The sequence below is a fragment of the Aythya ferina genome (assembly GCF_964211825.1).
Source record: "Aythya ferina genome assembly, chromosome: 3".
NCBI lineage: Eukaryota > Metazoa > Chordata > Aves > Anseriformes > Anatidae > Aythya > Aythya ferina.
Genome location: NC_140298.1, coordinates 46,567,824 through 46,592,176, shown reverse-complemented (window position 1 = coordinate 46,592,176; position 24,353 = coordinate 46,567,824). Strand labels below are relative to the sequence as shown.

Sequence of the window (24,353 nt, the reverse complement as noted above, 5' to 3'; positions counted from 1 at the left end):
TTGAATAGCTCAACTGATCACAATATATTGTATTTATTTTTTTATTTTTTATTTTTTTAAATCCAGGCTATCCAATAAGCATTTATGAATAATGTACATGCTCCTGTGCTCAGAAATTGTTCACAAATGATTTGTGAATAGAAAAGAGCTAAATCTGCAATATATATTTTTTGTAATAATCCACTCAATCAGAATTACTTCTGGAAAGATTGTTCAGCATTAGCTACTCATCATATCATGTACTTTTAGGGAACATACATTTGTAAGTGGTCCATAAAAAAAAAAAAAAAAGAAAAAAAAAAAAAGATAATTCAGCGCTATAAAGTAATTTAGGACATGCTTTTAAATATATGGTGTTTAGGAGGACATCTAAACACCCTCACAATTCTAAAACATGCTTCATTGTCCAAATAGGGCTGAGATTTAAGCTGATTCATAAGTGTTAAGCAATCAATTCTTGTAGACACAGCTTCAAAAATGCTTCCATTTTGTCTGGTTGAATTACAAATGAGTTATTTCATTAGCAGAATTATTATTTTGGGATGAACTCCAGAACATTAAAGCTTTACGTTTAACCTCCATTACAGTCCAGAATTGAATTAACCTCTCTTTCTCATATAAAAGTAGCTAATGCACTTACCTTGTAAAATGCAAATGTCATTATACTATGTTTCACAGAAAGCACTTAGAAAAATTCAATGGAATTATGGTTCATAATATTTCAGTGCATTCAATTAAAACATTGCATTTTAAGAAAATCAGTTTATTTTCTTTCCTATCATTGGTACTGACACTTGGAATAACAAGCTAAAATATCAAATCAGTTTTTCAAGACAGAAACTCAATGCTGCTGTAACATACATAACACAAAGAAAATCTTCAGAATCTTTTCAAAGTCCCTCTGGTCTTGTGTTTTGTTTTGGTTTGTTTTCCCCCATTTCCCATTCTGAATTAGAAGACAAATAAGAAAAATAAGATATAAATTTGCATGTTACTGGAAGCACACTGAATTAAATTTTTTAATGTTATATAGTACTTACAAATTCAAAGCAGATTTTTGTGATTGCAGGTTTCATCTTTGTTCTGACTAAGAATGGAAAATTTCTACATGTACTGCAAAGAAAAATTCTAGAAAAAAAAACAAAACACATGTCAATTAGTAATTTCATTGCACATTTTAATGCTAATATATTTCTTTTAAATATTACATAAAAACAACCAAATAGAAAAAAAAACAACCAATATGGGAAATAGAAATTTGTATATTACAATAAAATAAGAAAGCACCATTGATGTATATTAAAAAGTAGCTAAGAAAGGTCAGACTACCTTTCAAAAGTTGCTCATGGTCAGTTTTATGTACTGTCACTTATTTCAGAAGGAAAATGTGTAAGGATGCAAAGTACAGATAAAGAAAGAACAAGGTAATTTATAAAGTATATTGGTTTATTATAAGGATACTGTCTCAGAGACTGGCAGATTCTTCCACCTGTCCAGCAGATAATTAAAGGAATATTTTCACATTTTCTTTTCTTTCTTTCAAGTTTATCCCCCACATTGAAATGCAGCTCTTACAGTTCTGACAAGACATTTAAGAGGAGTTAGTCTGTAAAGCTTAATTGTTTGTTTTCTCTTGGGTGTCTTTTGTTCTTGTTTTGAACCATTCATTGGAGTTGGCTTTCAATTATGAGCTGGAATTCAGATCCTTGTATAGACAGACCTTACACTGTCCATAAATTCTGGAATTTCACAACCATCAGACAGACTCTGTAAAAGCTTTTATGAGGAAATATGGCTTAGGATGGAGACAGCTGGTATTTAAATTATCCATGTGAGAGAAATTACTCTTATTCATTCACCAGATGCTTTATTCATATATAGATTTTTAAATTAATAATTCCATAATACTTATAGCTATATAATCCTAAAATCCACATAGTTTTGCTCAATGACCTTAACAAGCTTTGACATCATTTTTTTATTTCTTGCAAATAGAGAAGGAGATTTTACCAACTGCCATTTTGATGGAACATTATAACAGATGTAAGAAAAAGAAGCCAGTGACCACTTACCAGGCAAGTAGAGTTCATCAAACCATTATTTCTGCCTGTACTCTAGGTCAAGACTCCACATTCACTCAACTAGGAAAAATATACATACCTGCTAATCCCATGCAATGTCTAACCCTACTTCTCACAAACTGTTCTGTGATATATATCTTGAAATTCATTACAATATATATTGTAATATATTCATTATGTTACATATATACATATATACAATATATATTGTAATATATTCATTACATATGTATTTTGAAATTCATTCATGGCACCGAGTGCCAAAGATATCTGTAGAGACAAGGATATATAGAGACATATCTATTAGCATAATTGGCCAATGAGAGATTTGGGGAAGAAAAGCAGGAAAAATAAGAAATAAACAAAATAAGATGTTTTGCTGGAACATTCTAGGAGATGATCTTAAGTAGACATGGTTGGCATTTATGGTAAATCAGAGGTAAAAAAGAGGTAGAAATACAGTAAGTTATTTTGAACAGGTATTCACTGTAAAATAAACCTGTAACAGCAGGGCACATTGTTGTTCAGAAAATGTTTATTCAGTCAATATCATGTTGTTTTTCTTTGCAGCACTGAAAATGATTTTTTTCCTGTTCTCTTCTTTCTGCTGGAATGCTTGTTCAAGATTTAGAGCTTAGTGATATGGTTTAGTAGAGGACTTGTTAGTGTTTGGTCAGAGGTTGGACTTGGTGATCTTGGAGGTCTCTTCCAACCTAGGTGATTCTGTGATCTTGATGATTACAGTTTCCTTATTTCAGGCCTTTCTACATTTTATTTGTCTTGGAAAGTGCTATATTTCTTCCTCATTTTTAATCCCTGTACTGGTTAAATTCCACTTTACAAAGAGTTCATAAACTTTGTCTCATGCACCACACAATGTCACTTACCACTTCAGCACTTCTCTTATTTTCTCTGCTCTTGTGCCATCTTTCACATATTCACGTTGTTTCATGTAAAGGTCAGTCATCACCTGTGTGAATCAAAATACATAGTGTCTTCATCCAAATACTCCTTTAATGTACTTGTCTGTACTCACCAGAAATCATTACAATATTAAAACAAAATTTGAATTTGAAAGCTACTCCAACTCAGGACTTAATGTGTATATTATAGATATTTAATATCCTTGGCATCTCTAAATGGGAATCTGCTTAGCAGTTTATTTTCTTCTAACCATGCCAAAAACAACAATTATACATAAATGAGTCCCAATTTCCCTTCCTGTTTCTTAACACAAGGATTTCCCTGGGCAAGGTTGTCAGAAGAACAGGTTGTCTTGAGAATCAAGGCTACAGTAACAGGTTTCCCAACTTTAAAGGCTTGGAAATATGTAGCTGATACTGCTAGAATAAGTTAATTTATTATTATTCTTAGCTGCTCAGGTGGCTTCTTTTTAGCAAATCTACAGAGCATCTAATGAGGTTTAGGCCCCGGAGAGACAGAATATTGATATGTGGATATAAACAACCTTATGGACTACCAGTGGTCATGGTGGCATTTTCTGCCAGCTCACACTAGTCATGGCTCAACATTTGACCAAGACTTTCACTGCTCTTCCAAGTCACTCCATGGTTAAAAGCGGTAATAATTTTTTAATTGAACATTCAAAATGGCAGCTATGATATGAGAATGCTTCATGCTTGAAAAGTGGACATTTTCAGTCAGAAAGCCTGTATTAACCTCCAAATTCCTGAGCCTCTATGATTCTTGCCCAAGCTAACAGAATACCTTCCTCCAAAGCCCTCTCAAATATCTGCAGCTAGGCATCAACCCCAGTACATCTGCTAATTTCCAACTCTGCAGCAAGACTTTAGGGATGAAAAGCAACCCTAGTTGCCTTCTTAATTTTTATAAATGAGATAGTTAAGCTTCAAACGCAGGCCAGAATCATGTCATGCTGAACCCATCACAGAAGTTTCACCCAGGCTTCACCTAGGCAAAGGATATGATTTCATTCATCAAGACAGAAAGACCTAACCAGAGGGTTTCATGGGCCCATCTGATATGGCAGTTGTATATTTAATAAGTACTTCTACTTCGTAATAATTTCAATGCATGTCAGACTACTAAATGTTGAAGCAACAGTCATAAGTCTACACTAGAACATCGCATGATTACTTGAGAGACCACCAAAGACACAGAAAAATTATGCCCTGGAATATTACTATACAACTCACCCATCACAACCTGAGCTTGTACAGCTGTTTGAAAAAAATGCTTTTGTCAAGGTAATTTTCCAACATGCAGCCAGCATTACACAGCATGACCAAGAACAGACAAAGGGTTAGTAACAGATAAACTTCACATCCCACCCTCTGCTCCAGTCATCTATGTTCTCTGATTCAGTTTTCTCATCCCCAACAGATACCTTTACTCTCCCAATGCACTGATGTGTTATAAGAATTAGTCAGTATCTAACTAACTGCTTGAACATTTAAAGTGCTATTCTTCAAGTGTTAGTATCTCCAAAACATTTGGATATGATATTATTTATGCTTCTGACATTTGCTTTCCATGTTTTATTAGAGCTTGTAAACAATGAAAAATGACTGCTGCCAGGCCATATTACACACTTCCCTGAGATGATTCAGGCACTCTCAGACCTTTCACGTTTGTTGAAGTCATAGCCACTTAACAAATTTATTGAACTACTTTGGATTAGACCCTTCTGAAAAAGGAGAAATAACATTATTTATCTTACCTAGTGTTCCTTTGGTGGAAAAGAATTAGTTCGATATTTTTACAACAATAGCAACTTTAGTTCTTTGAATGAAGAAAGGAAGTCCCAGTTCTCTGCAGCGATCACTGCCCTGTTACTTTGGTTAAATAAATGTACACAGAGTACGACGACAGCTTCAGCAGCTGGGTGCAAAAAGGTGATCTCTGATCTGATGCTCCTGACTCAGGCTATTTTATGCACAGTGGAAATTGTCTGCAGATAATAAAAAGGAGAAATAATAGCTCTGTAGAGATGGTTCTCTTAGATGTTTTGGAAGACAGGTCTATTCCATTCATATACTTTGGAAAAACTTCAAATTTTCACATCAAATAGACAAGCTTCATTATTTCCCTGGGTGCAACTCAAAACGCAGTAGTTACAGTCATGTTTTCTGTCTTTGTTTGATGTGTGTGCACATCTATACATATGAGTGCATGTATTTGAAGTGAAGAGTCTACTGATAGCCTGTCCATGTTACTTTCCATTAGCTATGCATTCAAGATAATGTCTAAATACCAATCATCCCAATTTATAAAAGATTTATTAACTTTGTCACATAGCAGTTGTTGTCTCATACTGGTAAAACCTCTTTTCTCTTCAAATTTCAAACTGTATTTTTTGCCCCATGGACAAAACAAATTCATTCATCCTGTCCTTCCCATTTCCAAGCATGCATGCACATGCACAAACAGGCACATACCCCTGTGCTTTCATACAGGTCCCATCCCAGGAAATCCTATGATCTGAACACAGATGATCACACTAAAAATGTCACCATGCCTTTACAGTTTAGAAGAAGGCATCTGGTCCAACAGATGATATTTGCAATGACACAACTTGGGGATCTATGATATTTTATCTTGCAAAAAAAAACAAAAAACAAACAAACAAAAACTTTCCTTCTTATGTAGAACAGCCAGGAAATGGAGACCAGTTAGATGAAACCTTGATTTGTACCAGCTCAGGAAATCATTTCTTGTTCTCAACATTTCTGCTTAAATTGTACTAGTTTAAGAAAATTATACAATTTAGTTGTATAGTCCACACAACACCAATGCTCAACTGTTTTGCATAAACCTATATCCACAGGTTTTCCTGATAGAACTTTATATATGTATAAAAAGAGAGAACATAAATGATCCTTCCATGATCATGATCTGGAATATGGGTTAGGATTAATACAGAGTACATACAGAAGTTTTGTATAGTACTGAAACATATAATCTATCAAAAGGCTAATTAATAAATGAAGGCACATACATAGCACACCTAAGTCCAAATGTCAAAATCTTTGGCCCCCAAATCCTGACACACTGAGTTATCTGTAAAATTTCCTGGATTTGATTGCTAACATACACATAGTTCAAGCACCAACTGAACCTAAAAAAAAAAAAAAAAAAAAGTCTAACATATTCTTTGTCTATGCAAGGGATATGAATGATATGTAATTACGTCTTCAGCAACTACATGAGTAATTATCTGCTTTTTCTGGATCTTATCAACAAATTAAGGCTCTTCTCATATTAACAGCTTTCCAAATCACCAACTGTGCTGCTCTGGCAGTCCTGTTAATAAACATTGCCATATCACAAAAGGGTTTGAGGACTAAAGAGTAAATCTACCTATATAACTAGGCAACCTGTTTTATTCTGATGGTTTGCTGCAGGATAAGACTTAAAGAATGCCAGTAGAAATACAAACATGTTGACATGCTCCAGAATGCACTGGGTATTTGTTCCTTCTGCTATAAAAAGCCAAAACATTTGGATTAACGGCTGTCCATCTATCTTGAAAGCTTGACATCTACCAAAGCCCTTATTAGTCCCTCAGAGACAGACAAACACTGTATATCAGTGTTTGACACTAGGTTGCATCAAGGAGCTAACATAGCAAACAGAGGCAGTTCTAAGTATTCAGACACCTATGGGAAGAAAAGTAACCACTAGCTATGCTTTTGTTCTAACCACAACCTATCATGATGTAAATTCATTTAGAAAACACCTTTGATGAGGAACAGTAATTGACCTTCTAGATATTGATCCAGGTAGTAACAAGGGCTATGTGAGACTAAAAGATCTTCTCTGCCTCAGCTTCAAAAATTCAAAGGTGTTGTTACAATGCACTGCTCTATCTGAAAGGCATGCAAACTTTCATAGCATTAGCTACTTCTCAACCTTATTATGTGGGCCATCAAGATCACTAACTGATGATTTTACCTAAGTTTATCTTTTTCAATCAATGACACTAAAAAGAAGCCTGCTGACAGTAGTTTTCTAAACAAATAGCAAACAAAAAAGTCAAGTTATAGAAAGTGCTGAAGTACCCTGTGATGAGTCAGTCTGGAAGCATCATTTTAGGACATCTACATATTGAGTTGGCAATTATAATATATATCAATGAGTCCAATCAGAACAGCTGAAAAAATAAATATCAAACCTCACAACAAATTGTTGTAGACCAAGAATTATTCAGTGACTCATTCAGACTGGAAGTAGCTCTGAGAAGTCATGATCTCTTGTGGGTAATTCATAAAGAGAAAAAGGCCAAATTCATAAAATTATTCATAATAAATTATTCACCCTCCTTTTTGGAGGTATGAAGTGTTTAGTTTTGATTAGGTGAGGAACTGAACATCATAAATACAACATTTGACTCAATAAATCCTAGGAAATTAACTGGTTTTGGAGGAAGGAGAATAAACTTTTTTTGCTATCACTCTTGAAACTTGATTAGCTGTTTGCATAGTGAACATGTACACAGAGCCAGATCCCAAAAGATGCTGAGATTGCATAACTCCCACCACCTTCAGCTGTGGTTACTCGGCACATTTCAAGTTCAGCTGCAAAACAGCATATGTGAACTGCTAAATCTTTTCTTTTTTATTATTTTTTTTTCTTCCCAGGAAAAGCTCATGAAATTAAAGAAAGCAGTGATGAATGGTAGCAAAACTGTATCTGAAATGTCACTAGCAACCACTTCCCTTCCCAATCTTCCCTTTTCAGGGCATCTTTGACACTTATTAAGCCAGAATTATCAGCTTCACAACTTTTATCACTGATGTTTGTTTTTTCATGTGAAAAAAAAAATCATTTCAAAGAGCTTTGTTTTTTTCTTAAAAATATTTCCCTCCTCTCCTGCTCACTGCCCCATACACAAAGACAAATATGAACCACATGGCTTCAGTCTTTGCTAAGACTAAAATGACAACAACAAAAAAAAAACAAGTTTGAGGATTTTGTGTTTGTTTGTTTTCTCAATTACATTTTTGAAATTACATTTTCTGATAGGGCAGCTTCTGAATATTTTTCTTTAACCTTTTAAAAACACACTGAAGATTTTCCTTGCCCCTGTTATTATTTGGGTAGTCTGCTTTTAGTTTTGTTGTTGTTGTTGTTTTCTGGGGGGAAGGGCAGGTTGGCACTGGCATCACATCAGAAGCATCACATTAGACACTATCTCCCATTTCTTTCTTTGCTCTTTCCTGCCTGCTGCTGCATTAGTTTCATCTTTGGTACCACTGTTACCAATAAACACTGTGACAGAGTGCTGAGTAAGAAAGTAACTAAAGCACTGAAATGCTGCACATATTAACTACTCAGAAAAGCATACAAATATTTTCCTTTTTAATCTCTTTCAGAGGTGGCAGGAATTGAAGTCAACTTTTAATACATGCAAACAGTGAAATGTACATATATTTTTCTCACATGAATGTGCTTTTCTAATTATTGCCCTTATAAAGTTATGGGAAGGCAAGAAAGAAATTAAAAGCTGATGTGAAAGCACGATACACCACCCTGTTCTGAACAAAACTGAGCACAGAGAAAATCAATGAAACATAAGGTCAAATGATGGCTGTACTTTAGAAGTTGTGCCACAAGTGCTTGTCTCCTCAAACCCACAAATGAGTTCTGGGACATCTAAACACACTGCTTGGAGAAAAGGGATGCAGAGATGCACAACAATTTGGGAAAACCAGATGGCTAGGACAAGGACAAGGTCAAGAGAAGATTTGGTACTGTTCATATTTAAACTGAACCAGCTTTCTCATTCCTTTGTGAAGCTGAATCACTTCTTTTCATACATCAGTTCTCCTATGGACTCAGTGGTGGGCAATGAAAAGAGAAGCCCATAGGAATGAATTGCTACTGACAACCATTGTTAATGAACGTGGCCCTTTCATGACAAGAAGAAACCTGCCATCCTTTCCAGCCTCCCAGAGACTTCTGCACCCCCTCAAGGTGCTTTTACAATTCTCCTCAGCTCTCCAAAACTAAAAGAAAACTTTTCCAAGGTTACAATAGTTAGAGTTGAGTTTGATGCATCTTATCACCCTGGGCTAAAGAATATTAAAATATGACAAAAATGAAGCATTTTCTTTCAAAATTACTTTAAAATATTACATCTCCTAAAAGAGAGTTTGTAGGCTCTCATTTGTTTCACTTATTTGCAAATCTACAGCTTTTCCTTAGGAGGGAAGAGTCATCTTTTCATTAGCCTTTTGAGGATGAAAAAGCTGTAACCAGTTCAGCACCAAGTGTTCCACTCCACTGACAGGGCACTCTTTTGTACACTGGTTGTTTTTCCAACATTATACATGCAATTTTAGCAATAAAAATTAATTCCCATCTGCTAGCTTTCCAGAACTGCATTTCATAACCCATCAACTTATGAAGTAAATTTAAAGCCTATCTCCTGTCAAAAGCAAACAAGTTTTTACCCTTACCCTGAGACTTTGGCATCTTTCCAGCCTAGATCTACATTTAGCAGCAATATTAATTTCTGTTTCCCTCAATTGCAGCTGTGCAGGAATAAAAAAGTCATTTTTCTACCCTGGAAGGATAGAACACACTTTTTAATTTGTTACTAGATTAAGCTAATGACAAAATACTGAAATCATTCCTTGCAATGACCTGGAGTCAAACTGGAGAAGGTAAGTGCACTAAGCCATTGTCCAGAATCTCTTCTTATTTTTAATAAAGCAATAGTTACACCTGTCAGGTGTAACACACAGAGAGCTGTACCTCACAGCACAGGTGTCAGGAGCCAAAGCCACATTTTCACATTGCTTAAGGAGGTAAAATGTAAGCCTTTCCGTGTGTAAAGTAAAGAAGGATTTCTACACAGCTGAATAACACTGGAAGGATCATGTTAAATTTTTCCCAGCCCTACCATGTTCCATTATTAACTTATGGAGCAAAAACAAACAAAAATGCACAGAAATACACCTTATGCAACAAGGCATCCCAAACAGGATAGCTGTAGGCAAGAGGTAGGATCATTGAGTGCAGCTGGCATTACACATGGAAACTCAAAACCAGTCCTGAAACAATGTATGCATGCAACACCAACTGCACCCTCAGTCTGTCACAAGGTAGGTAGCAAGGGTAATTGAACATCTGCTAGAGTTTGGCCCCATAGTTATTTCTAATTGGGTTCTTTCACTCTCTACACCTGAATTGATAGCAGGTGTTTGGTCTAAGCACTCTTTTAAACATTTTGGATGGTTCTGGCACATCCCTTTATGAGGCACCAGATGTGCAGGTCCTGAAATAGTGTCTGCTGACTTCTACCTGTAGGGAAACTGGAAGTCATATCATTAGAAAATAAATAAATAAAATGAAATAAAAACTTATTTGGAAAAAAAAAAAAAAAAAAAAAAAAAAAAAAAAGGCATTGAAAAATGGGTTAACCAGCGGGAAGGGGAAGATTTCTATTTTAAAATGCGGTTTTGAATTTCTCCAATCTTGTCAGTCCATCTGGACATTGCTAGATGCATAGTTACATCAACACATCATGTTTCATTTCGGTTCCTATTTTTTTTTTGTTCTTGTTTTTTAATGTACCCTATGGTCCCCAAGCACCACAATATGTTCCAAAAATTCCATATTACATTTTTTGTCAAAAGAGCATCAGTGAAGAACAGTACAGGGGTTACTTAGTGCAGCGCTCAGGCCAACAGGAAGACTATGACTGTCTGCTCCCTTCTATTTATATATTTTTTGGCTCCCTTATCAGCATCTTCCCTGGATATTTCACCACAACTCTAATTATAGGACTGAGGATAACAACCATCAGGAAAGCAATACTTTATTTTTATACCTACTGCCAGTAGTTTGCTACTCGCGTTGCTCTAGGAAAAGTGAAAAAAAAAAAATTGTTTACAAATGTATCATTATACAGCAGATCTTAAATTGCACAACTATTAGCTGTAAGTATTGACTATTGTCAGAGCTCTGCTGCTGCCCGTGAAAAGGTCAGGCCTTTTCATTTGTGTTCTTTTTATGTGAGGAATACCAAATAATAAAACACACAATTTATTGGGCTGCTGAGATATTTTTTTTTCACGCAGACCTGCAGAACAGTCACTGGGTTTGAATCTTCTTTCCCATTAATATAGGAACAGGGTGATTTGACTTTTTTTTCCATCTTGATTAAAAAAATTAATATCCCACACTAACACACAAAATGAATAGTCTTTATTTTCCAGGTAAGCAATACACAATTACATCTCCATGAGCGGCTTCTATCCTTAGGATGTCCATGGAGAATGGGGCACTTTTGCTTGGATGGGAAATCTCAGTTCCCTACTGGTCTATCAAGCCAACCAACAACTTTTTCTTCACTAACATATTCAAAGCACTGAGTAGCTCATTTTAAGGAATCGTATCTAAATGTAGATGTCTGAAAATATTTTGACCTTAGGATTCCTTGATTTCAAAGAGTGCCCCAGTTTAATAAACAGCTTAATAAACCACACACTTATTTAAATTCAATTAACCAAATAACTACATGAAATTTTAATATCAGGTCATATAAGTCATATAAACAGAGCTGCCTAGCTCCATTTGTACACCCTCACAATTTCGAAATCGGTGTTAAATGTTTTTCTGAAGCTGCTTAATTCACTGTTGTTACACCAAGCATTATCATCTTCTAAATACCCAGAGAAGCTGGTAGTGGTTTAGAGAAAACTACACAAGACAAAATACAGGAAGAAAAGACTCTCAGCCCATCATTTTTAATTCTTCTACCACTTTGAAGGAAGTAACATGGCAAGATGGAAACATCTACATGGTTTAGTTTAACATGAGTGCTAATTAAACATAAATAAATAAATAAATAAATAATAATAATAATAAAACATGTTGGCAAAGCACAGTAAAGGGCTAATCTCAAACCCAGGAATCAACTCGGCAAATATGCTGAACACCTTACATTGTGGTACTGAGTAAAGATGAACTCAGCAACCATCACAGGCCAGACACACAGAGGTCTATCTCAGCCAAAACCAGGACAGAAACGTAAGCCAATTCACCAGGCTGCAACATGAAACCTGCAAGATGTGACTCATCTTCCCTTTCACAATCCCTGTTCTGGAGCAGGAGCAATGAGCATGTGGCAGGAGACAACACCTCAACACTACCACTTTCAATGGCTCCAGTCACTTTTACTATGGAGCACCCATAAGCAGTTTTGCTCCCCTATCTGTTAGACTGCTCCTCTACACCACACGAAAGGACACATGACTGCTGATGAAATAAGGAACAATTTGGTGTGCCCATGGAAATAAATAACCACACAAAACACTATGTCACTAGCCCTACTGTTTATTTTTATTTTATTATTATTATATCATCACCTAGAGACTGTTGAGGTAGTAAAGCACCAAAATAAGGCCTGGCCTCAGAGGTTGTGGAGTGTATGTTGTTGCTAACCTTGTTTTCAGGAACTTCGAGGCAACCGTGAGGAATGGCCCAGGACTTAGCTGATCTACATTGGGGATGGAAAGGATGACTTATAGCATCTCTCAACTCCTACAGCCTTATTTTCTGTGATCCTGTGGAAATAATACATTTATGTGGTAAATGAGACCATTCCTGTTTCTAAGAGTTAATTCTTAAACAGAGTTTTGAATAAGACTCTGTGCTTCAGGGTTTTGCATTAATATTAAGGATGCATATTTTTTTCAAAATGGTGTGGATAGAGTTTTGTCCACTTCTCTCTGAAGCATCTTGCATTGGCTGCCCCTGGGAAGGAAGATCAGAGAGACTGTACATCTGATTTGGTATGACAGCTTCACTGTTGCAAATCTTTACAGAAAAGCGTTGCCATACTTCCTAACGCACAGAAGAGTGCTTAACATTTCTCCCACTTTGGAAGACTTCATTATCTTGATTCATATTTTGCATGTTAAGCATAGGAGTGGCAATAAAACTACTCTTTTTCCCAAATACAGAGATACATATATACATGCACACACATATAATGCACATATATACACCTATAAACATATGTATATTTACAGATAAAAATCTGTGTGCGTGGCACAAAAGCATGGTTATTTTGTTATCAAATACAAACAAACATTGTTACTGAATTAATTGAATTGAACTTCAAAGGCCTGGGACACAGATTTAATCGTTATAGCTGGGATTTGATGACAACAGCATCAAACATGTCTCCCTTGAAAGATCAAACAATGCTCTGCTCTTCTGTTTCAGTAGGCAAAGTTTCATTCAATGACATTTTCGATCTCCAAGAATGTGAAGAAACTGATATCCCACACATTAAGGTGACTGGAAGGCTTTTCTCTCTTGCTTTTAACAGATATTGCAAATGTTTACATTTTACCCTAGAATAATTATCAGATTTAATACCTTCAGCCCAATTAATCCTCTGTTTCTTTACTATTTCCTTCAATGTTAAGCATGTGGAATCAAATAAATTCATAAACTGATGTTTGGCAACCACTGAACACTGATTATCATTTGAAGTTCTGATCAATAGCTTTCACATTTGCTGCACTTCAAACTCAAAACAGTCACATAATGAATTCCACACCAAAAACTAGAAAAGGAAGAAGGCAGCCAAAACTGTTATTGTTTTGTATCAGCTGAAAATATTCTAGCTGGTCATAGAGATACAGACGAAGAATTTAGGAAGGCTCAAACACACCCAATATATATAGTATATATATATAATATATATATTATATATATATATATTATATATAATATATATATTATATATATATATATAATATATAGTATAGCCATGCAGTCTTGAACCTGCTGTACAAAGCTGGCACCTATAACCACTTTATGCTTCAACATCTTCATTTTCTTTTAAGTTTCTGGGTAGCTTTTGCATCTCATCTTTCTTATCTGTTCTCTCATGTGAATTTAGTATTTTTCAAGTTTTTAATCACAGAGTAAAATTCAAACAATATTTTTAATAAACTAATACACGCACACACATATATGTTCCAAGTACAGCTTTTTCATATACAATTTTCAGAATGACATAAATTACAAACAAAAATATTAGAAGTAACCTTGGGACCACATGAGTTAAAAAAAAAAAAAAAAAAAAAAAAAAAGCAACACAGAACACAAAGGATAAAAAAGACATCTTCAAGTTTGCATACTACACTTACAGCTCTGCATACATCAGAAACCCAAGCATTACACTCAACATGAATCTATTCCTGGGAGAAACGATGACAGATGTTAGTTACATTGTCAAAAAAGGTACTGGAAGGCTCCCAAATACTACACCGATGAGACTGATAAGTATAAAATCAATGTAGAACAGAGACAGAACATGCAGGCGTAGAGTGAAAGCTCACGTGATGAAGGTAGAAGAAGCTACATTTTAGATATATATAATGAATTTTCCCCATTGCTGAAAGCGTATGTCCCACACTTCAGAAACCTGTAACAGAGAGCAACTATTGCCTCTTGGCCATCATGCAATAAAAAATAAATAAAATAAAAAATTGAGGCATTCACAACTAGAGACAACATTAATGTCTACATTATCTTAGACCTTTCCTCCTCTCAGATAAACATTCCTTTTTACTGATTATTCAAAGACTTCCCTAATAATATATATACTTAATTTCTCATAGGAATTTCTAAGGACAAAATTTGAACTACTCTGACTTTTCTTCTTTGATTCAATTATCTTCATTTTGCTGGGATCAGCCTAGAGATTTTACTTTCAGTTGATTGTCAGGAATTTCAGGTATATTAATAACCATTGATTAAAACTAGGAGTTTGTGTAACAGTAGCAAGTACCAGATATATGGTAAAATAACATTTGGAAAATAAAACACACTAATTGTGATTCACTTATTGTCTCAACTGGAGTTTTATAGAGTTCTAGCATGATTATGTGCACAAGACTTTCAAAGAAAACCTTACTTTTGAATTAAAATGTCTAGGAATAGGCTGCCCAGGGGAGTGGTTCAGTCGCTACCCCTGGAGGTCTTTAAAAGATGTTTAGATGTAGAGCTTAGTGATATGGTTTAGTGGAGGACTTGTTAGCGTTAGGTCAGAGGTTGGATTGGGTAATCTTGAAGGTCTTTTCCAACCTGGATGACTATGTGATTCTGTGGAATAAAGCAAATGCATTAGAGTTTGTATTTTATTTTTCTTTAGCAGTCTGAAAAAAAAAAAAAATCATATTATAGCATTTATTACATAGTTAGAGATATTTTATTGTTGTTGATATAGTTGTTGATCTTACTGTCTCTTTGAGCTCAGCATGGCAGCCCTTAGAACAGAACAGACAAGTGGCTGGGGACTCACACTCCTCTCTCGTAGAAAGCATAGGTCCCTCCTGGTGTCAGGAATGGTGAAGGGTTCCCGTTTACTACTAAATTATGGAGCAAGAGGTCATGAGCAATTGTGTACGGATAGCAGCTTCTGTTGTTATTTTATTTTATTTGAATTAATGTTCCCAACACCTGCACATAGGACCCTGTCTGCTGACTTTGACAGAAAACTTTTATCCTCACAATACAGAATGCCTCCAAAGTTACACACGTGCACAGATGTTCATGCACACTGTGCATACGTATCACAAGCAAAAAAACTCAGAACCACAAGAAATAAACTGTTTTTCTCTTAGGGAATCCTGAATTAATCATTTCTTTTTTTCTTTTCTTGCCAGTAAATGTAATGAAAACGTTGGCTCAGTACAGCATAACTCATTAATACTAGGACCTAATGTGTTAAGCACTGTTAGAACATCTAGCCCATTATATAAGAATGAAAGCTAATCTAAACATGGAGTCTGAAACAAAAATCTATGACCTTTTTATTTTTTATTTGGAAGGTTTCTTGCTGACTTCATTTTGCTGCTCTGCTTTCCCTACATTTTGTAGAAGCCAAAAAACAGTAAGAGACCATTACAAAAGGCAGGCCACAATACAGTGATTCCATAGTACCATCTAGAGCTTGTGACTGTTATAACACCTCTAAAAAGAAAGCACTTCCCGGACTCTTGCTATGGGCCATGGGCTAAAAAAAAACACTCCTGTATTTTTTCCAGGGCCTCAGAGGTGATTGCCCAATATAATGGAAACAGACATCAAACTGAGCATTTTGCATCCTTTATGTAGGCATGCAGTTTATAACGCTGTCTTTTCATGCATACTGTTTTCAGGATGCTTTATTATTATCTTGTGGCTGACCCTTCAGAGGAAAAGCAGATCAAGAGATAAAATGGTATATTTGACTTAATCATTTTGGCATGATGGGTTCTTTGGTCTGTCAGTGTCTCCTGAAAGCACATTTTTCACCAGTCACTGCAGACAGGCTCACAGCATGTAGTTCCCATCTCAACAGCAGTTTCAACATGACTAACTGTTAACAATATTAGAACTTTTGAGCCCTGCCATCCTTGGGCACAGACTCAAGAGCAGGCAAAAATACATGAGTCTTCACTTCAAGGATACTAGCCTCCCCTTCCCCCCCCCCCCCCCCCCCCCCCCCTTCACAAACTAAAGCCTTCCACCTCCCCTTTCAAATCCCATCTCAAAAACACACCATGAAACCCATTTAATTAGAAATGCTCTCACACATTCATTATACTGGCTGGTCTCAACTCAGAAAACATATTCTTCTGGCTCATTTCTATGCACAGCACCTCTGTTTAAATACTAGACTCCATAAGGAGGACCTGTGTCTTCTCTGTGCTTTCTTATGCTAGAGGCTCAGCACTCTGGCAACTCCTAAGTATAAGTAATAGGCCATTTATAATTCAAGTTACACATGAAAGAAGGGTAAAAAGACTGACAAATGCCTCTTTCCTCTCACTTCCTCTTCTCCCTGTCTCCTTCAAACCAGCAAGTCAGCCATTCCTCTTGCCTCTATTCCATTTTATGAATCTCTCTTTTCTACAGAGACATGCCTACAGCTATCAGTGGTCCACAGTGCAGCAGAATCAATGCAGTTGATATGCGATAGAAAGGGGAAATGTTGGCGATATATGGTTCCAGATTAAATGATGCAATTTCAGGGTCAGCACTAGAGAAGGAACTTACGAAGAGGCTGACAAGTAAAGATGAATAGCAAATGAATGAGGGCAGTTACAGTATTTAATATACATTTGCCTTCTCTGAGATCTGTAGACTCTGCTACCATCTGCTGGTTTATGAATAAGAGCCAGGGAATCTATTTTAGTGGCTCTTTATACATAATCTTTCAGCTGTCTCTCATTATGAGAACAGTCCTCGTTTCAGGTCACAGCCTACCTTCAGCCTCCCCAGAGCTGTCAATTAGGCTTGCTTTTGTCTCCTGACGCATTTCCGACAGCAGGCATGAGGAAGAATGACAAACAGACAGTGCAAAATTTATGCTAAGTCCAAATAATATATCCCAGAGTAATGTACATTTTCAGTATCCTGCAAAAAGAAAAAAAAAATGAATCAATGCAATTAGTTTCAGTTTATTCTAGAGGACAGAGGGTAAGGATAGATTGAAAGGTATTCAATTTTGATTTTGAATGAACATACCCTTCATTATACTTCCCCTATACAATTGATATATAAATTGGCATACTCCACTGAAATCAAAGGAACAATACAGATTGCTGTCTTTTGAGAATATGAACTAGGGAGGATACATACCAGACCTTAAACATAACTTAATGCAAAGTTATGGCCATTAAATAGAGTAAGAGAGAAAACAGGAATTTATTTCTAAATACAATACTTTTATTCTACGCATTCTTCCCTTGGATGAATGTAAAAATATGTAGACACTTACAGAACTCATTAAATAAACCAGTTTCTTCAACCATTTAACCCATCAGGACCATTATGAAAGGGTAGGCAGGGGTGGCAATGAACTCTTTTTGCAGATGAGTGGCATTATAAATTGGATACATACAATCAACCTAATTCTTTGGAACTTAAGGCCAAAATAGTTCATGGTGGCCACTTACCACAGTCCACAGACTTCTACTTCGTGGCTCCTTTTTCAAGTCATTATTGCTAGCTGAGTTTGGGGATTTGGAGAAGAGAAAAACAAAGAGAAAAACAAGAGCAAAACCACTATCCTGAAGTTAGAGGATTTACTACATGCTCAGGTCATTTATGTTGTTCACTCAGCCTTATTTCTGGTGACAGTAAGGTCCACACTGGTACCAAAACAAAGCTGTAGCACTCCACATGAAGCCCAAGGAGCATCAGCAAGCCAAAGGGAGCTAGAACCCTCCAATAGCTACTTTGCTTCATAAGAAAAGCCCATACCATCTTTGGACAGTCCAGTTTCCTTTCCTGGAAGCTAACCAAGACTATCCTAATCCAGCTGGAGCATGCTGTTCCTCACTGACATCACAGGCCATCCACATTTCATGGTAATGTCAAAAGACTGAGATTTCCTATATTTGGAGACATTGGAGCAAGGAGGCAGTTTTGAGAAAAGCCTGTAGTGAGCCTTCTGCATTTGCCCTATACAAATTGGACTTCCTCCCATCACCATTAAGCAACAGCAAGCTTAGGACCTCCAGATAAATGTGCATGAGGAAAAGAGATGTGCACATACTGTTTTTGCAGGAGTAAATATCACAGACAGCCTGTGTTCATTGTGTGCCATCTAGCAAAAAGGAAACTGAGGTTACAGGAGTCAATGAGAAATCATCAACTGCATCTTCTACTCCTACAAAGGTTTCAACAGAATTCCTTTTAAAATGAAACTGGACACAGTTTCAGTAGTACATTTTCTCAAGAGAGATAGAATTAGGGTGGTTGACATATGCTGCGTGCTTTAGAGCTGAGTTGATGCTACTACAGATACTGTGCAGATGAATGAAACCCTGGTATAGCCTCAAGGGACTTGAAGTAGTCTAGAGATGGACTTTTCTTGGTCTAGTTCAGGCAGAGTTGTTTTTTTTGTTTGTTTGTTTGTTTTCTTTAATGTTGTAGTGATAGAAAACTCTGTACTTCTATAAACAACTCTATGATGAGCACACACACAGACAAAAAAGAAATATTTAAAACCATGCCTCCTAGTAAATTTAATTCTTTAACACTCCTTAGTAACATGTTATCTTAACAATTCCTTTTGGGAGTGAAAGAGAGAAAATATCTCATGAGGACAAGCCAACATGAATTATAGACCATGCACTGCTTGTCATTAGCAAGGGTGGAAGAATGTGGGAAAAGATATGATTTGACAACAACAATAAAAAAAATACCAAACACAACATTGTAAAATGAATTATTGATACAATAAACCAGTCAACCTGCTTCATACACTCGAGAAGCCAAACTCCAGTCACACAGTCACCCATCCTCATTAAGTTAATTCAGTCATCTATAGGATTTTCTATCTATATGAAAGAAATTATGAAAAAATATTTACAAAATAAATTGTGGAAAAATATTTTCAAAATATTTGGCTATACCTATTAGAAATCAGAAAAAGCACAAAGAAGCTTTGCAATGATGGTTCCCTTTTTCACCACATTGTTGAGAAGTGCATTTGGCTCTTATTTTTGAGACCCCACAAGGAGTCTGCAACACTTGGAAATTTTTCAATTTCCAGAGAGCTACAAAGTGCTGGAAGGGGGCTAAGAAACAGCCACAAATGTAAGCATTAATGTAAGCATCAGACAGATACAGAGGAACTTTTCCACACAATCAGCCTCACAGCCCAAGGGCACGATGATGTTCTTCACTTCTTACAGGTCCCAGGTGGAAGACCAGCCCCTTTTCTATTGAACCAGCATTTTTCGGGGGGGGGGGGGGGGGGGGGGGGGCGCAATTTCCAATTGCTGCTAGTCTTGAAGACTTTCATCTGTTTGCAACAATACAGTTGAAGAGCAGATGTCTTTTTGCAGGTTTTGGAGAGCTGCTACCTACAATAAATGCTTGTAGATATATACACCATATAACAGGATAGGCTGCAGCAACTTGTCTTAGTCTTAATAGTTTATCTATTAAGCTACATTAGCACATCCTAAAACAATATGGAAATAATTTTCTCTCCTTTCCTATTTTTTAAAGCATTTATCAGTTTCAGTTGGAAATAAGATAACACAGGGAAATAAAATCCAGATCCTAAGATGTTTTACCAGAGAAATCAGAACAAAAATATTGCATCGTGTTATACAGAGATTGATTTTCCCACCTGTTGATACCAGAGTCCCTGCAAGACAGCTATACATTTAATCAGAGAACCATTAAAATGAGCTAAAACATATACACATTTATAGCAGGAATAGTAATAAATTTCCCTTATTTTTAAACAAAATAAAATTCAGGAGCCAGATCTTTCAGATTTGCCCACAGAAATTCTGTGATTAAAAACAAACTTTAGAGCACAGAAAGTGTTTACTTTTTTTCATGAACCTGTTACCTAGCCAGTCTGTCATTTTGCATAGGCAGACCACCACAGTAAAAAATTAGGGTTCTGAATCACAGTTTATATATAGTTTAATTATTTATGTATTCATCTTCCCAAAGGAATCAACTAAAATAAATCATAAGAACATTGTCATGGGAATACACAGATGTACCTCTTATAACAAATAATTAGGCATCTAAATAGGAATCTCAAAGAAAAGGGAGAGTTATTTTGTGTCCCTTAAAATTTCACTGGACTATGAGGTCTTGCTTTTGTATGGGTTTTTCTGATATAATTACTATTTTTTAATAAGAAAACAGGATGACACACTTCAAGCGTGTATAAGAATTCAACCTGAGAAGGTAATAACAGTGTTCTCTCACCCTCTCTTTCTTTGTCTCATTTTGTGCCTGCAGTAAATTAACTAAATATTCTTTGAATCACCTAGTATATCTAAGAATCATGGAAACATTTCTTTTGTTGATAGTTCCATGAGACAATTTCCATTTTCTGTAGATTTTGTCTTCAGAGCTCATATTTTTCCCCAGCAGGGAGGCACTGTGTGACTCCTCACCTACCAGAAGAGACACATGGTTAATCTACCCGCCAGAAACTGGGACTCTATTCTCTGCAAGAGGCAGATGATTTTGTATGTAAATCCGATACATCCCAGGCACATTCCACAATAACTGACTTACTCGTGTTTCAGTTTATGAAGAATTATAGTGCTTCCCAATTCTGAATAAGAAGCCACATTTTGACTTTTTTTTTTTTTTTTAAATGAGAAAACATTATTTTCCAACTCTGGTGATAATCTCAATTAGTATCTTCTGAAGCAATTCTTCTAGTCATAGAACCACAATTTACCGAGAGTAAAAACAAAAAACCTTCATGCTTACAGTTCAAGGAAAAGAGGGTAAAAAGGCCAAGTAAACACTGAGCTCTTTAAGAGTATCACAGAATCATAGAATATCTCAAGTTGGAAGGCACCCATAAGGATCATCAAAGTCCAACTCCTGGCACCACACAGGTCTACCCCCAAAATTTCAGACCATACGACTAAGAGCACAGCCCAAATGCTTCTTAAACCCCGACAGGCTTGGTGCCATGACTACATCCCTGTGGAGCCTGTTCCAGCGTGCAACAACCCTCTCATTCTCAGTCTCAGAACCTTTTCCTGATACCCATCCTGAACCTCCTCTATCACAGCTTGACACAGCTTTACCTCGGGTCCTAGTAAATATGGGCAACAGTGTTGCCTTCATAATAAAACCAATAGTCAAATCTGGACATGACTAAGTCAGCAGAAATATTTTCCCTGGCTTAATGAGGGCTAGGATTTCATCCTAGGTCTTTAAAGTAAGCAGAAGGAAAGAGCAAAGCTTAACTTTATAGAAAGAAAAGAGAGCAAAGAAAGTTGAAAATAGATCTTCGGATTTTTTATTTTTTTATTTTTTTTTAAGAGATAAAAGGTCATTTGTCTTTACAAAAGCTAATGAAACAAATGTTGTTAGATGTTGGAGATATGAAAGGTCAAATAAATATCCTGAACGTAGAGCTAAAATGTTACTGTAGGAATAAAAGAAGGGGAAAGGTACATTTCTTCCCTTGAGGATAAAATGATTAAAGAATAAAAATAAATTTGGAAAAAAAAAATAATGAATCTCAAGCAAAAAGAAGAAGTCCACATGCCAAAGATATGAAGCAACAAGCCTGCATTCAAAACGAAATAATTTCCATGTATTAAATATCTAAGGAGCAAGCAGTAACCAGAATCTGTAGTGATCACACAATGTAGAATATTATTGAATTTTCTTTATTAAAACTTGAAATTTTATAGGAATCATGTCCATCAGGAAAAAGGAATATTACAAGATAGAAAGATATCTTTTATTCAGTCTGAGAAATCACATTTGTTCAACAAGTGAAAGACAAAAGACAAATTATAAAAATTCCTTTAAAAAAAGACAGCAGCAGCAAAATAAATGTTAACTTATCATTGAATCAGTTTAGCAAAGAGAACTTTAAACTCTCTGTATGGATCCTTGGTCTCAACGTAACTCTTTCCAACAATCATCCTTGAAAATAAGGTATTCCCCTTTGGGGAATTTTCTTTAAAAAACTAATTTTTTATTTTATTTTATTTTTATTTTTTGAACTGTAAGGGGAACACCAGCCCAATCCAAAAAGCCAAACCAAAACAAGAGAGTCACCGACCTTAACATCAACTTCCAAAAAGATCAGAACTTTCATCCAAAAAGACATATTCATTTATATTTAAGTGTTGCAGGTTTGGGGTATTATATATACCAAAATTATTGGGAAAAAAAAAATATTTATTCATCTGCATTTACTAATTTTCATAATTAAAAATTGTATTCAATTTTAGATAATTCATGATAAAATAGTACATTGTGCTATTTTTCTCATGACTCGAGTAACTGTCAGTGTTCACATTCTTTCCCCTTCTTGATTCTGACAAGGACTCTGAACAATAAGTTGATTATCATAGTGCCAAACATGCTATTTTTAGGGAAGCATATGTTCCGGTGAACTCATAGCACATTTTGTATTTTTTCTAATTTGATTATGGGAATTCAGCTATGATGTGATCCAAGTCCTGAATGCACCTTCTCCTAATTTAATGCCATGTTTTAAAAGCACGACCCTTCTCTTCTGGCTAAAAAATGGCAACTGTTCTCCAACAAGATAAATATGAATTAACTGAAAAATGGCATGTTTCTACATTAAATCACAGAGCACGTGCACCTGTTTCCAGATGCTAAGCATTCCACACTTTTAAATAGTAACAGTGCTGTTGTAAACTATGCACATAATGAAGCAAAATGCAACTGTATGAAGTTCTTAAGTCTTGAGATGTCAATGAATTCCAGATAGAAGACTTGAGATTTGTCAGCTCTACAGTATGTATTAGGTCATGAAACACAGTATAAGAATTTACCCAACACCCATTGCCTCATGATTAGGATAGTCATGGTTTCTACAAGCCACAGTCTTAAGTATCCTGATTGTCCTGTTTCTCTACTTGTAAGGGATAGGGCTGGACAGAGATTAATGTGTCACAGCCTGCCAAAAGTGAACAGAATTACATCCAGACAACAGGAAAGATGGGAAGGGAGCCTCACATTAAACATACCTTGAGATGTGTGGGCAGAGAAACAAGTAACTGTGGGGTAAGCTACAATGGGAATTTACAGTCTGTCCACAGTTCAGTAAACACTCAGCCACAGGTATGTGAAGGTAGATCAGCCAGCCTCTTCCACTGATGTGATCCATCTACTACTACTACTTTGAATTATTTATTTTCATTTCAGGACATGTGCATACAAGTAGTTCCTATAGAATTACTAACAGGTTTTGATTATTCAGGAATAACTGATTGTTATTACATATTCCTCTGTATCTCTTTCTTACTGAAGACAGAGGAGGGGAGCTGTGCAGAAATAAGCTCTCTTTCATCAGATCCCAGCTTATATGAACAGCATCTGGGAGGTAGTCAAAACCTTTCATGTGTCCATGTCCATAGTTACTCACACAGCACCCCAGTTATCTTCATTAACCGAAGTTCAACTTTGAGTTTCCTTCATGGGAAAGACCTGGGATGGAGTTTCTTTTCCATTAGGACTGTAGGAAGGACTTGGCTTTCCCGTCTTTGAGCCCTCACCCTGCCTTATGCTGCAGCTTTTCTCATTCCCTTTAGTTTTACCAGCTGCAGCCTAGCTCAAACTGTTACTACTCCACTGAAGACACTACTTAGGAGCTATGTCTCAGACCACCCTGGACCACAATCAAATCCAAGAGAACACACAAATCACTCTCCTGTTTAAACTTTTCCAGGCACAATCTTTTCTCAGAAGCTATTTTGGACTAAGTTGGCAGCCTTACAATCAATT

At 36.0% G+C, this 24,353-nt stretch overlaps 1 long non-coding RNA gene across 1 annotated transcript in view; it reads right to left on the bottom strand.

Moving 5' to 3' along the window:
• Window positions 1-322: 322 nt before the first annotated feature.
• Window positions 323-24,353, bottom strand: part of LOC311433987 — a 117,585-nt gene continuing 93,554 nt past the window's right edge. Inside the window, exons 2-6 of the long non-coding RNA XR_014691179.1 lie at window positions 17,343-17,492; window positions 4,783-5,013; window positions 2,969-3,051; window positions 1,041-1,128; window positions 323-946 (exon numbers count right to left, since the gene is read on the bottom strand). This is a non-coding gene — a long non-coding RNA (uncharacterized lncRNA). The remainder of the gene's footprint in view (window positions 947-1,040; window positions 1,129-2,968; window positions 3,052-4,782; window positions 5,014-17,342; window positions 17,493-24,353) is intronic.